Genomic DNA, 15,504 nt, shown 5'->3' with positions numbered 1-15,504 from the left:
GCACACGCCACGCTGTTTGGCCAAGCAGGCTTTCGGGTGGGACTGGGGCCAGGGCCAGAGGCTCCCTTGGCCGCCTCAGCCCAGGCGGGCAGTTTTAATTACCGCTCGCTGGGCCCATTGAGCCTCTCACTAATCTGGGGCCGCCGCCGCGGGCAGCTCAGGCAGGCGCCCCCTCCCCCTGCGGCCCGGGCACGGGGTCCCTGGGTTCTCACGTCCCGCCGGCCCCAATTAAAGTGAGCTTGGCGGGCCCGCCGTGCTAATGAGCTCTGCAGGCTGCTGGGCTCAGCGCCAGGGGGCAGGGTGGGGTGGGCGGAGGCAGCTCAGGAAGGGTGGCTCGGTCCATCCTGGGAGAAGCCCCGGGAAGCCCTTCTGCCTACCTGCCAGGCTGAGCTCTCTGGCCCCCTCACTCGGTGAGGTGCCCAGCCCAGGGCGTAGCCTCTGACAGGCATGGGATTCGCACTCAAGAGTCCAGATGCCCACAGAAAAGGCCGAGCAGCGCGGTGGGGGACCAGGTGCCTGGGGCTGTAGAGCCAGGCTAAGGCCACAGCCCTGGATGGGCTTCCTCTCACTTGGTCATTGTTCACTGGGCTGCCCAGTGGCCCTGCGGGTAGAAGCCAGTAGGGTGCATGTTCTGGCCCCTTTGGAGGCTTGACTCCTTGTGGGGGCTTAGGCTTGGGGTGCCCCTTGGCATTTTACCCAGGCTGGGCTTGGGCGCGAAGGGCCAGAAAGGGCTGAGAGTCCCAAGGCCCTGGTACTCCTGGCTCTACAGGGTCTGGGCAGCCATAGGTCAGGGGGCAGGACCAAGGAAATTTGTCAGAAACTCTTCAGGCTCTCTTGGGTGTCCAGTCTGAGACTGGGAGGTCCCTGGGATCGCTGGGCTTTGAAAACCTCCAAGAGTCTTCAGGTCACTGGGTGGCTATGGCCAGGGCCCAGGTTTGAGATCCCCACGTGGTGAGGGGCCCTTGTACAGCTCTCAAGGATCACAAGGCTGGCAAGATTGGACATTCCCTGGGAGGGTCCCTAACCAGACTGGGTGCTGACAGACTGTGACGGGCAGCTGTTGGGAGGGCTGTGTGCATGGGGTTGGGGTACTCTGCAAGAAGCACCTCCAATCTGCTTCCCAAATCTGCTGGCTGTGGGACTTGAAGGGTTCACCCTCTCTGGGCTTTTCTAAAGGCTGGGCTGGGAGTGGTGGTGTCCTGGAGGGGCCAGCACTGTGGCCAGGAGCCTTTCCCTCCCCCCGGCCTTCCCAATGCTGGAGCCTGGTGGTTTTGCGGGGGCCTCTAGGTGTGCCTTGCAGCATAGCACCCCGTCCCCTCCCGTTATGCACTGTGGCCTAGGAGCTGACTCTGCAAGGAGGCAAACAGGAGCCCTGGCAGGCAGGTGCCCAGAGAGGAGCAATAGGCCGGCCTTTGGGGACTCTGGGAAGGCAGGGGTGCTGGGACCCCTGGCTGCAGCTTGCTGTGACCCTGACCCTGCCGGCCAACTGCATACCCAGGGCCTCGGGTCCAGTCAGCGGGGGCACTGCCAGCACCTCTGCTCTGGTCCCCCCACCACCGTGCCCAGACGTGCAGGCGCATGTACAGTGACATGGGACACACTCACAGACAGGTGGCCCCTGGGTAAGCCTGGCCCCCAGCAGGGTTGGAGCTCAGTGACCCTCTGTGGTGTGCGGCCCTGCGGACCGAGTTTGTGCAGAGGGACTTGGAGGCCACAAGCTGACCCAGTTTACTGGGGGAATCAGCTGCAGAGGCAGAGGTGGGGAACTGACGGAGCCACTCGAGGCCACACAGGGCGTGGGCACTGGACATACATGCCTAAAGACCCAGAGATGATGGACCCCGGGGCCAGGTCACTGGGCAGCATCAGTAGTCCAGTCCCTGCCCACTCATTCCCAGCTACCGACAGATCCTCTGGTCCCCTCCTCCCAGGGACGAAAATGACGGCTGGGAGTGGCTCTGTTGGACTGGGGAAGAGAAGCCAGTGGGTCCAACGGTGGCCTGGGGAGGGGGACTTCCTCCCCTTCCCTCTGGGCCCCATGAGCAGAGCATGGGAGGTGTTGGGGTCCTTTGTGGGACAGGAGCAACCTGAGCCCTGAGAGGCTGAAGGGAGGCAGGGGGGGCTTCTGGCCTCCCACTGCCCCTCCCTGGAGTGGCCCTAGTGCTTGCCGCTGCTCGGCTGGAGCCTGGTGCCAGCCTTGTCCCCTGGACAGCCGGTGAGCGTGGAGGTGTTATCTGTGACAGCAAGAGAAGGGCCATGTCGCGCCCAAAGCAGGTGTCGGCGCCTGGGAAGGGGCCAACTGGAAACCCTAGCTGCCCGCCTCGCTCTGCCCGCTGCAGACCTGGAAGGCCGTCGCTGGAGACGGAGGGATCAGCGCGACCCTTGTCCTGGCCCCTCCCTGGCAGATCTGCCCAGATACAGCAGGGCCAGGCACTTTCAGAGGGAGAGGGGGCTGGGAGAGGCACTTTCAGAGGGGAGGGGGCTCCCAGGCTGGGTGTCCCGGGCCCACACTGCCGCAGCCCCGCCTGGCCTTCCTGCCGGATGGCAGCAGATCTGGGGCAGGGCCGGGCGGCTCCGGTGTTGGCTTACCTGGCTGTTCTCACACCACCTTCCTCTGGGCACCCTGGGCCCCAGCGGTCCCCAGGGGCTTCCCATAGCAGGCCCACTTACCCATGGGCCTCCAGGTGTCCCTGACCAGGGCCCTTCAGTTGCACAGGTCAGTTCCTGCCCAAGGGGCCATGCTCTTTGCTGACCGCATGCCTCTCCTCTCTTGGGCCCACTCAGCGATGGCCTGGTCCGGAATGCCCCCTTGAGCCCCAGCTCCAGGCCCCGCACCTCCCTGCCCCACATCCGAGTTCTCATCCCGGGGCACTCTGCTGGCCCAGCTGGGCTCCCGAGAGGACGGTGCAGCCCGAGTCTGTGCGGGGAGTGTGTGCAGCCGGCAGATCTAGGCCATTGGTGTCTAGGTGGGCAGCAGGGTGGCAGGGGCAGAGCCGGGATTGGTGTGGCCAGTGCTGCGTCAGCACCTCTCAGCCGGGGTGGGCAGGAGGCCCTGTCACCCCCACCCCACTGGGCTGAGGGCTAGGATGCGCTGCGGCCTTGCCCTGACGAAGCCCTTTTAAATAAATAAATGAAGTTGGGAGGAAGAGTGGGCAGGGCGCAGTGGGAGGGGGCCTCCCAGAGCTGGCCTGCTCTCAGAGGGCCCTGGGTACAGGGGACGTGGCCCCGGGCCCGGGGCTCATGCTGTGCTCAGGAGGGCTTGGGGTGTGAGGCCAGGGAGTCATGAGTCTCACCCACAGAGCAGGCACTCCTCCGTGGGCTGTGGCCCTGCGGACGTCAACACGCCCAGCGACACCCTGGCTGCTGTGGAGAGGCAGAGGCCCAGCTCAGGTACAGCGGGCAGCACCTACTAGCCGTGTGTGCTCGCCAGCCAGGGGCGCCCATGGTGTGCACCTTCCCTGGGCCCCACCTGGACCTGGAGACAGCCGGGCCCAGGGGAGTGGACCCTCCTGTGGACCTTGGCTCCATGATGGGCCAGCAGGGGACAGTGGCTCAGCAGGAGGCCTGCCTGTGGGAACCTGGGCCCAGTCCAGGTCCACCGGGGCCAGGCCTCCTGCAAGCCTTGCCCTGCCCTGCCTGGGCTGGGGCCTCGGGGTAAACGGAGGTCAGGTTCTGCTTCTGCCAGCCTCCCTGCCTCTGGGCACAGGCTCTGTGGGGCTCTGAGACCTCCTCCTCTCGTGGGGGCTCCTGGCGCCCCTGTAATGGGGATTCGGGAAGGGTGGGGCCTGGCCCAGCTGGCCTGAGCACAGCACGCTGTGGGAAAGGGGGCTCCACCTAGCAGGGGCCTGCGGGGCCCGTGTCCTCCCTCCAGGACAGAGGGGATGATCAGGGCGGGAGTAGTCTAGGAGGGCTACCTGGAGGAGGGGCCAGGACAGGGCCAGCAGGAGAGAAGTGTCTGGGCTTGCTGTATGCAGAGCTGGCTAGCCACCCCAGTCCAGGCTCTGGCCAAGCCCCTAGGGCAACACTGACTCCTGGCCATCCTGGGGACAACAATGGCCGGCATTTAAATTCCAATTGAGTCGGCCAGAGTGGCCGCGGGCCGTGAGAACAGGAGCCGCCACCCCCAGCCCAGCCCCGCCCGCTGCATTCCTGCCTCCCCGGAGATGGCCGTGGCTGGCCGTCGCCAGGGGGCCCGGAATGCAGTGCTCAATGGACAGGGACAAGGGCCCATTGAGCAGTGACGGGCCGGATTGAGCCGTCAGTGCCCCCCAACTCAGGACCCCTCCTCTGTCCCCACCCCCTCCCCCAGCATTACCGATGTCAGCTGCTTGTGGGCCCCTACTCCTGCCCTCCTGAGCCAGGCCCCAGCAGGCCTGAGCCGGGTCCCATTGGACTGGCCACCGGGCCTCTGCCCTCAGCCCCTCCCCGCCCGCAGCGGGGCCTCTCAGAGCCTTAATCTATCATGTCATGGTCTGGGCCCGAGCTTTCAGGAGCTGCCCAGCGTCCTCAGGGATAGAAGGCCATGCTCTTGGCCACAGGCCCAGCTGACCACTGCCTCTTCTGGCTTGCCTGGTCTCCCACTTTGCCCTGTCCTGTGACCAACGGTCCCCTGTCAGCCCACAAAGACAAGGACCCCCCATTGCTCCCCAGTAGCTGCCCCAGGCCTGTCATTTGGGGTCCCCCAGGTACCTGGTGTTTGAGAAACCAGGTTGGAATATGGCTGGCCTGGGACTGATGCCCATTTCCGCTGGACCCAAGGCAGGGCACCGTGGCCTCCGCACAGCGTGTCAGGGAAGACAGAGGCTACTCGCACTCCTGCCCTCTGGAGCCTGAGGCAGGCCCTTCTTGTTTTTTAGATATTTTCGTTGTCAATGGACACTTATTTTACCTATCTGTATGTGGTGCTGAGCGTGGAGCCGTGCCCACCCGTGCCAGGGACGCTCTGCCCTGGGCCCCAGCCCAGCCCCAGCGGCCCTTCTTGGAGCAGCTGGAAGTGCGTCCGCTGCCCTCTCCCTGGCAGGCCCATGGGACCGGACCCACCTTTTGGCTGGATCTGCCCCATCCTTTGCCCCTACTGCGGACGAGCCCTGGCCTGAGCGTCCCCCTGGTGGGGCCTGCCGCCAGCCCTGGGCTCAGACTGCTCCGTGGCCGATCTGACATGCCACAGGGGTCCCTCCCTCCCCCTGGCCAGGGCCCAAGTATACCAGGAGGACGCCAGGCACCTGAGCCCTGGCTGGGCCGTCCCAGGGGCAGGTAGGGCCAGAAGGCAAAGGCCCTGCCTGGTGCTGGGGCCTCGGCTGGGGGCTGGGAGGAGCTGGCACCACCCAGGGACAGGGCATGGGAGGGACCCTAGGGAAGCCTCCCTACCCTGCTTGGGAAATGAGCCCACCCTGTCTCCTGCGGTCCTCAGCAGGGGACTGGCTGTGACTGGCTGTTCATCTGGCATGGGCATGTCCCCCCAGGAGCCTCAGGGTACTCTCGATAGTGAGGGCCTGCAGAGCAGGGAGGTGGAGGCACCTGGAGAGCAGGAGCCTGTCACGCCACCCGCTTCCCTGAGCAGCCTGTCAGGAGTCCAGCCTTGGCCACCCACCACTGTCCAGCCCTCCTTGGCTGGTGTTGCTCAGGTGAGTCCCCAGGTCCCAGGAGGTACTCTGGACAGAGAGGTGTGAAATGAATGTGGAACGAGTGAAGGCCAAACTCCAAGTCCTGATTCACAAACATGGAGCCCAGTGTCCAGTCACCCAGCCCCGGGTAGAGAAGCAGCTGTGCAAAGGCCCTGAGGTGCGGGCACCTGTCCTGAGTGCAGGTGCCCAGGCTGAGCTCTCATGGTGCCCTCTCTCTTTGCAGCTGAGGACCTTTGCCCTGTCGTGGCCTGCAGGGTCCCTGTCCCCAGAGCAGGCCCAGACTCCTGCTGGGAGCCCCCGCTGGCCCTGACTCCTGCCCTCCCCTTGGTTGCCACATGTGGTCCACTTCATGAGACACCTCACGAGCTCCATTTTCGAGGAAAAGCCCTGAGCCAGCTGGAGCAGCAGAGTGGGGTGTGACACCTCAGGAGGCTGGGTCCCCAGGACCGCCCACCAGGCCCCCTGCTGGCTCCCACCCTCCACACCTCATCAGCTGGGCTGGACTGGGCAGGAGCAGGCCTGCGCCAGGCCTGGTGTCCAGGATGTGCTGCAGGCGGCTGCCCCAGGGTTGAGCCCAGTTCCTTAGGACGGCCCTTAACCTTCCTCCCCAACCCACCAGGTTGTCACACCTCTGGGCCTCAGTGCAGGCTGTGCTCCAGGTGGGCCATGCCTGGGAGAAGGCAGTCTGAAGGGGCCTTGAGCCCAAGGCCAAGAGGGAGCAGGGGTGATCACGTTCAGCCTACAGCCCGTGAGAAAGGGCCCGGGAAGGCGTAGTATGAAGTCCCCAGTGGAGAAGCAGCCGTGCAAAGGCTCTGAGGTGGAGGCACGCTTGGTGTTTCGGGAGGGTGAGGAGCAAGGTGGTCCAAGAGCTTGTTCTGGAAGCCCTGGCCATGCTGAGGAGCTAGGAGCCCAGGGCCCTGAGCAAAGAGGAATGCGACCCCATGAGTTTAAAATGGACCCTGGACTGCCTAAAGAAGGGACGGAGGTATGTAGATGTCCCCACCTTCATGGCAGGGCCCAGAACCCAAGGGGGCTTTGGGAAGCAAAGCAGTGCCGGAGCTGGGTCCTGACCTGCTCGGCCCCCCATCACCCCAGGCCCAGCCTGGGCCAGCCCCTCCAGCCCCATATATCCTAGGTCAGTGACCCTCAGACAGTTGTCCTCTGGCCCAGGTGTCCTACAGCCTGGAATTGCTGTCACTGCACTGTGACTCTGTCCCCACTTCTGCCAGGACACAGATGGTGGCTGCACGTCCCTCCAGGGTACAGCCTCAGGTAGAGGCTTGTCTCAGCCTCTCAAGGGCACAGCCAAGGTGTGAAGGGCCCTGGGTCTCCAGCTGGACCTTGCCGCTCTGCTCTCGGGGAGTCTGTCCGGGAGCGCAGGACAGACCCGGGCCCAGGGCAGCCCTCCTCCGTCCCTGAGTTCTGAGGGTCTGTGTTCATCTGCTGGTCTGTGTGTAACAGTCGGATTTTACTCTGTTTAATATTTTGCTGGGGATTGAACCCAGGGTCTCACTCGCCACCCAGCTGCACCCCGTCCTTTTTAAAAAATATTTTAGATGTTGATGGACTTTTATTTGCTTCATTTATCTTTACGTGGTGCTGAGAACCGAACCCAGGGCCTCCCAGGGCCCGGCGAGCGCTCCACCACGGAGCCCCAGCCCCATCCCATTTCACCTCGGGACAGGGTCTGCCAGGGAGCCCGGCTGTGCGGAGCTGGCCACCCTCCTGTCTCGGCCCTGGGCTGCTGGCACCCGGCTGACGGTCCTGAAGCTGTGCGGCATGTGCCCTCCTCCCACGCTGCCCAGGTCCCAGCACAGCCCAGCCTCAGCCCTGGCTGAGAGCCACCTGCACAGCAGTCCAGGCCCTGGGCAGGGCAGAGGCAGCCCTGGGCCTGGTCCGTGCTGTAGCTGGGCAGCCCAAGGCATGGGGTCTGCACGCATCACTGCACATGCTGGTCAGGCCCTTCACGGGCAACTCCTCTTCTCCAGGGGCCAGGGCTTCCCCGAGACCGAGCTGCTCCCCAGGACCGGGTGGTGTCCCCCAGAGTGCCCCAGGTGCTGGTGGGCTGCAGCAGAGGTAAGGACACAGTCGGACGAGGCCCAGCACCAGGCCCAGGTCCAGCACTGGGCCCTCCTCCAGTCCAGCCCAGGCTACAGGACTGTCCTGGGCTGGGGGCTGGGGGCCACTGTGTTCAGGGCACTGTCAGTAGGCTCTGGTACCCCTCAAGGGCTAGGAACCCCACCCCGTGGCAGAGCAGGCTCAACCCTGCCCCCTGGCGGCTGGGACCCGGGGGCCTGGGCCTGGGGCACATCCGGGGCCTCCTACAGCAGAGTGCACCCTGTGCTGCCCCCCCCCCCCGTGCAGGGGGGCTCTGGTGGGGGGGGCAGGGCTGACCGCCAGCATGGGAGAGGGTGAGGCTAAAGTGAGTTGGGGCTGGAGGTGTCTGGGGCACCCTGTCCCACACACCCTGGGTGCAGACACCAACAGAAGCCCCCGTTCCTGGTCCTGACAATAGTGTCCCCAGGTGTCATCCTGAGCCTCCCATCTCCACCACCTCTGCTCTTCCCTCAGCCACATCTCTGTGGTCTGCATTTCACAAAGGACCTCACAGAGCAGGCACACCCAAGCTTCGTCGGTGAGCTCGGAGCCAGGACCCCAGGCTCAGTGCCTTCTGGGCTGTGACCACCCCAAGATGGGAAGAGTGACCGAGAGGACAGTGCTGGCCAGGGGTGTGAGGAGCTTAGAGAGAGGTTCTGGTAGGGGCCAGAGCTGCCTGTGTGGGGCCTGGGCATGGAGAGGGGTAGGTGCTGGCAGGGAAGCTCTGCCGTGGAGCCTGGGGCACTCTGACGTACAAAAGGCTCAGAATGGAGGCCAGGCTCAGCCCAGGAGGAGCCCACGGCAGCAAGACAGGAGGCCAGTGACTTCCACACAGCAGCCACGAGGGGTGGGTCACCGGCGAGTTGGGGATTGCGGGGCAGGCTGGGAGAACTGCGCAGAGAGGCTCTGGGGAGCGGCCAGTGGCCTTCGAGTCTCCACCTGCCCCACCAGCCAGTTTCTGGCACTACCAGTTCTGTGAGCTCAGCATCAGCAAGCGGAGGAGCCTGGAGCCCTTCACGAGAGGACAAGGTGTCTGCGCATGTGAACGTGAGTTTGTGTACACAGGGGCCTTGGCACGGCTGGAGAGCCACTCTCGGCCCCCAGGTCCTGCCAGGCTGTAGAAGCACAGGATTGGTGGTCTGGGGGCTGGCCGAGGGTCTTCCTGCAGTGGAGGGTGGATGGGGTAGGCTGGTATCTCTCTGGAGTCCATCAGCTTAGGGTTTGGGGATTTGCTTCTCCAAGGACTGGAACCAGCAAGGGGGACCTGGTGGCTTCATGCCGCGGGCGTGCAGGCCAGGCAGGCCCAGGCCTCTGGGCCAGAAAGTGTTCACAGCCGGCTTCGGTGAGCAGAGAAGGAGGTGCGGGCAGCCCTCCTGAAACAATGCCAGATGGGGATGACCACTGGCCTCCTCCTGTGCCCCGTGGCCAGGGCCCACTGCCCAGTGGAGCGCCTGAGGGTCTCGCGTAACCAGGAGGATAAGATTTGAGCGAGAACTAGCCCATGGGTGAGGCCAGCTCCAGGCCCTAGGGTGACCCTTGTTGAACCCCTTCAGTTTCTGAGGCCGCTGTGGAGGGGCAGTTGTGGTGAGATGGTGATGGGGTGTGCCTGGTCTGGAGGACTTGGGTAACCCAAGGAAGGCCACTTATGTAGACATTTCTGGGGTGTTCAGAGGAGGAGTGGCTCTTTTTGATTTGCTGTGTGCCCTGGGATAGGTTGCTGCCCTCTCGGAAACTCAGATTCTGCATCATCTACTGAGACCATTCATCTCTCTGAGTCCCCAAAGTACAGGAGTCTCAAGCAGGGAGCCCTTTCCTGCGCTGACCAGGTTTGCTCAGGGTACCCGACTGCCCGGCTTTGGTGGCCTGGCCTGGGAACTGGGTAGCCTGGGCATGGCACTGGTCACAGTGGTCCTGACCAGGTTGGGCACCTGGGTGGGAGGGAGACCTGAGCTTGAGCCAAGCAGTTGTGCCCTCAGGACGGTCACATGTGAGTGCATACACACGTGGCCACATGGGCACCCAGGCGGGTGTCCAGCCCCAAGCCATGCTGCAGTTAGAGCCCTGCCCTGGCCTCGGGCCTGGGCTCCGCGGGGTGCAGGCTCTGCAGCTCCCAGTTTTCCAGGCCTGGCCCAGCTCTGTGCCCATGACGGAGGGCAGTGCTGCTCTCCTGGGCAGCACCAACGTCATGGCCCATACCACCTCCTGGCTGGCTTGGTGTGCCCAGGGCTCGTCCCTGCCTGGTAGGCCCCTCCTGGGACTCAGCTGCCCCAGGCCCACCAGCATCCTGCCCTGGTCATTACTACAGTGAGGGAGGCCCCAGGTGAACTGCTGTGGTGTCCAGAGACCGGGCCCTGTGGCCTGCGTTCCAGGGTTGAGCGGGCGCTCCCCGCCATCCCCTCCTGGAGGCCACTCATGGATCCTTGAGGGGCCAACGGATTTGCCGAAAAGCCACAGAGCCCCAGGGGCTGGGAAGGCCCAGGAAAGCATCGCAGAGGAGGGGAGGGCAGGAGGGTCCATGGCCAGAGGCTGAGGGGCCAAAGCCACTGGGAGGAGGGAAGGTGGGGGAGGGCAGCTGGTGGCTCGGGGAAGCCAACCCTGGCCTGGCCAGCCTGACAGGCCCCTGCCACCTCACTGAGGTGAGGCAGACCCTCGGCCTGAGACCACCTGAGAGTGCTGGGCTCCGGCCCAGCTGGCCTCGCAAGGACACCCTCGCCCAGCCCACCCTGAGGCAGTGGCCAATCCTAGGCAGGTTCTGCTGGGAGCTGGAGGTGTAGGGACTGGACCGAGACCTTGGAAGGGCCCAGCTGGCTTCAGGAAGGGGAGCCCAGTGTGCCTACTCCAAGAACTGCCCAGTCCTCAGGCAGCTCAGCCCGGGTCCAGCTCTCTGTCCTTCCTCCCCCTTTCACCCTGAGCTGCGAAGCCCCTGGGTCTGTCACTCCTGGTGGGGCCCATGAGAGCGGTGGCCATGTGTGCAGCCTTGTCTGGCCAGGGTCAGGCACGGTCTTTGCACGTGTGGGCAGTTACAGTTACGCGGGGTGGTGCGCACTGCCCGAGACCCTTTCCTAACACCCGACCCCTGTCTGGTGGTCAGCCTCCGCCACACCCCCAGTCCCTTGCCTGTGTGGCCCGAGAACAATAAAGCTGTCAGCAGTCGGGCCCCAGGGCAGCGGGCGTGGCAGGAGGAGCTCCAGAGGACATCTCTATTAGGGCTGCGCACCCTGCCCCGTCCACCCTGTCCAGCCCTGGGGTGTCCAGAAGTCAGAGTGCCCGCCAGGCACAGGAGCTCCCTGTTTACCAGGCCTCCCTCAGCCCAGGGAGCCCAGGCCCGTGGAGAGGACCACCTGAGACCGGAGCACGGGCGGGCGGGGACTGGTGAGGGTCATGACAGGAGCCGGGGACGGGCCTTCGGGGGCAGCACCCAGCCCCGCAGGCCTCTGGGTGTCCACAGCCCCGTTCTGCCCAGCCCCAGCAGCCCCTCCCCGGTGTTCCTGGCGGCAGGTGGTGGCAGTGCTGGGGACCTGGGGCCTCCGCAGACACTCCTCCCCAGTAGCCCCCATGTGCCAACCGGGGGCTGCAGAGGTCCCCTTCCCTGGGGAGCTGGCCGCGTCCTTTGGGAGGCAGGGCCGGAGCAGCCCCCCGCAGGCCTTCACCCTGCCCACCTCACCTGACTGGGGCAGAGAAGGCCCCCCATGAACTTCAGCGAGGGGCCTGTCCTTGGCAAGAGGCGGCTTCTGTTTGGGGTGCTATGGGGTCCAGCCGAGGCCAACCGAGGCGTACCTCACAAATTCCTCCTGACTGAAATCCCCAAAGATCCTTCTCGGGGAGCCCAGGGCCCACTCCTTGGTGTCCCCTCTGAGCACTGTGTGAGGTCCCCTTCCAGCAGCTTCCCATACCGAGACAGGCCCTGAGCCCCGGCACTGGCAGGTGGTGTGGGCCTGGCCGTGGACCCCAGGCCCAGGCCCATACTGCTGCTGCAGCCCTGAGACACAGGGTCAGCAGGGGCGGGATGAGGCTGCAGGGACTGGGCTGACTGCTGGGCAGGTTGCGCAAGTTGCTGGGCTCTGCTGGCCACCGCAGCAGAGTTGGGGGCAGGGGTGTGGCTCTTGGGGCCCTGACTTGGGGGCCTCTGCAGAAGGGGCCCCTGGAGTGGCCATTGCCCAGCCTCAGAGAGTTCTCTGCAAATGGTGCCTTCTCCAATCAGCTCTGGGTGGCCCTGTGTGCCAGCTTGCAGACCCTGGGTCCTGGTGGGAGGACCTCCGTGTGCAGCCAGGTGCGGGGCCTGGGGCTGGGGGCCTTGAATGTCCCTGGCTCCCTGAATGCTGCAGAGAACACTCCACCCTCTCCAAGCCCAGCTGAAACCTCCAAAGAGCACGGCAATCCTGTGGCCACTGGGCCCCTCAGCAGGGCAGGCCACAGGGTGCTCTGTGCCTCAGTTTCCCCACTTTTCTAAACAGGGCTGATGAAAGGGCCTCTGTCTGTGCTGACCTCACCGTCCTCCCTGCCATGCAGGACATGGGTTGCCCAACCCACATCATCCTGGGGAGGGCCGGGGTCCCTTGGGCTGGCCCGGATGCTGTCTGCAGCCACAGTGGCTGAGACTGAGCCCCCCACTGTCCCCAGGCTCAGCTGGCCAAACTGGACTCTCAGGCTCTGGTTGGACACTGTGCTGGGATTTGTGTGTGGTGGCTGGGTGAGGGGATGGCAGGGTCAAGGGTGGTGGGGTGAGGCTCTGAACAGGGCACTGGCCGTGCTGCCCGGGGGTGCCCAGAAGAGCCGGGAGGACCAGGAGGAGTGGGCATTCTGCGGTGGAGACGGTGGGGCTGCGGAGACGGCAGGCCGGCTTGGTCGGGTGGCCTGGACGCCTGACTCAGCTGCAGCCTGGAGTTGGGCTTGTTTATTTTTGGCAGGAAGGGGGTGGGGAGGGGAGGGAGGCCTTTTCAAAAAATAATAATAATAAAAACGTTCATTTAGCAGGCTCCCAAGGCGTGCTGAACTCCAGAAGGGCCCTGGAAAAATGCTGAGCGGGTTTAAGTGTAAATGGACCCAAAACACCATAATTAAATTTCCCTTGGATTTACCAGAGTTTGGGGTCAAAGAAAAAATAAAACTTAGGGAAAATACACTTGAGGTTTCAGGCAAATGCCAAGTGCTTAGGAAAATAGATTTCTGAGCTGCTCAGCGGCTACTGGCTTGGCCCTCCAGCTGCCTGTCGGGGGCCTGAGCCCCTCCCTGCTGGACTCCGCTGCCCTCCCCTGGCCTCCCCTGTGGCTGCCTCCTGCCCTTTTACCTTGGCTAAGCAGCCTGACTATGCCAGGCTTTGGATGGGGAGTGGGAGCCCCCCGCTTCAGGTGGGTGGACACCAGGACAGTCTGAGCTCTCACCTCCTACCACACCTCTCTCCTCTGCCTGCAGACAGCTCTGGTCTCCCATCTTTGCTCATCTGAGAGCAACCACATTTTCCAAATCAAAAGTCAGGACTTGAGGTCTAGAGATGTGAGTGAATGAAGGGGCAAAAAGACCAGAAAGTCTGGTCTGAGACCATCACGGTAAGTCCCAGCTCCCAACAGCACATGGTTCATGTTGTTGCCCTTTTTGCTCAGCCTGTCAGGAAGCTCAGAGCTAAAATTTAAAAATCTTGCATAGTAGCTAGTGTTGGCTGAGGGATTTTGGAATGTTTTCTCTCTTTTTTTCCAAGTTCTTTAAAATTCCATTTCTGTTATAACAAGCAAATCAAATGTGCTTTTTTTTATCTTTACCCTCATTCTCTCAGAATAAATTAAAAAGGCAGAAATCACCCATGATTTCATCTGCCCATAAGACCCCACTCAAGCGTGCTCTCTCCTCTTTGGGGAAGGGGTCAGCCCTGCCCAGCTTACGGGACTACTGAGGGGCCCTATTCCTCCTCCCATGATGCCTACCCTTGTGCCTAGACCCCTCCTGGGGAGGAGTCTCATGGCAGGGTGGAAGAAGCTCCCACCAGCTCCGGGCTAGGCACCCACAGAGGGCTGGCTGGGCACGGTGCTCCCTGAAAGTCCCTGTCCTGGAGTCTAGGCTGGCCCTGTGGGCAGTGGGCAGTTTGCAGATCCAGGTCCTCTCCAGAGCGTCCTCTCTGCCAGTGGCACCCCGTGACACCCCATCGGCCCAGGTCTGGCAGGGGCAGCCCAGGAAGGCAGATGTGAAGTTGGCCCCTGTGGCCTGCTGGTGTCCTGCAGCCTGGGCACTTCACCTGGTGCTCCTCTGGGGCAGCCCTCTTGCCTGCTCACCAACACAGGCCCCAGCAAGCCAGGGCACCCAGCTCTGAGTCGGCACCCGGGCTGGGCTTGGCTGGGCCATCAACCTCTGCCTGGGCCTGGCCTCCACCTCCTACCGGGCTCTTCACTGTGGATCCTGCAGGAGTGGGCCTTGGGATGGGGCACTGGACTGGGGACACTGGCAGTCTGGAGGCTCCCTGATATGGGGCCAGCCACCCTGGACTCCTGCACCACTGACAGGCCCCCTTAATCAGAAGCTCTCCAGGGAGGGCCGCCCTGGGATGCAGGACGCAGTTGGGTAGTGCTGACGGGGTGGGGAGACAGGGGTCTGATTAAGGCTGGTAGAGGGGCGGCAGCACACCATCCAGGCAATGATGTGCCAGCCCGAGGGTGGCACCTGCCTTGTCCCAGTGTCCAGGAGGTGGCCCCCAACCCCTGTGCTCTTTGCTGAAGCTGACCACTTAAAGTGATGGCGCTGAACATCAAAGTTTGTCTGACATTGCCTTCGGGGAGGACTGGCCTTCGGGGAGGCCGCCCTGGAGAGCGTGCCTTGCTCCTGACAGCACCAGCCCCTCTGGAGGCAACGTGGCTGCTCTCTGCCCCATGGCCCCCAGACAGAGCCCACAGTGTCTGAGAGCCCCCACTGAAGGGGTGATGCCAAAAGAAGTGGGTCCCCTTGGGTGTGCAGTGGACAGGACAGAGGCTCAAACGCCTGGGCCCGAGGGCCTGAGCGCTCACGGGGAAAGGGGCCCTAACAAGCCAAGCCGGCTAGGAGCTTGAGATGAGATGGCCCTACACCCACAGGTGTCCTTACAGAAGGCAGAGGGGGACACAGAGACACAGAGAGGGCCCATGAAGAGCTGGGAGAGGGGCCGGTGGGGTCAGGTTAGGGTGCACACATGGGAGGAGTGGGGCTGGGCCAGGAGCATTACACCAGGAGACAATCCTAGAAACGAGGTAAAACTGTGCCAGGATGGTGCACGCTGAGCAGGTTCAGGTGCCCAGGAAACAGGGCACCACTGATCCAGGGAGACAGGCCTGGAGCTCCTCAGAGCCCTCCTACCTGCAGGAGCCTCTCATGGGAGGCCAGCCTCAGGTGCCCCTCCAGTAGCAGGCACCTCCCTGTCTCTCCTGCCATCTTCTTCCCACAAAGGAACCAGGAGGGTCAACACTATCCCAACACCCAGAGGAAGAGGGTCAAGGAGACACAGGAACAGACTCATTGGCCAGTTAATGGACTAGGGCAGGACATTTGCTGCCGCCTGAGGATGGCATCCTGGGAGGAGACCTGGGTGGCAGCTGCCCAGGGAGTGCACTGGAGTGAGGCTGGACAGTCCTTGGGGGGTTCAGCCAGTCTGGAGGGATATAGGCTTGGCCAGACCAGGTGACAAGGGTGGCAGAGGCCGAGGTGCCCAACTGTGAGGTGAGTACAGGGCACAGGGCTCCCTGAGGTCAGCCCAGGCTGTGCCTGGAGCTCAGGGTGAGCACTGCATGCTGGGCAGGGATGAGCAACTGGGGATGAGGGGCTGCCG

This window comes from Marmota monax, unplaced genomic scaffold, assembly GCF_021218885.2.
Source record: "Marmota monax isolate L192 unplaced genomic scaffold, Marmota_monax_Labrador192_F-V1.1 WCK01_AAM20220418_F8-fsc00009, whole genome shotgun sequence".
In the NCBI taxonomy this organism is placed as follows: Eukaryota; Metazoa; Chordata; class Mammalia; order Rodentia; family Sciuridae; genus Marmota; species Marmota monax.
Note: the sequence above shows the minus strand (reverse complement) of the source record.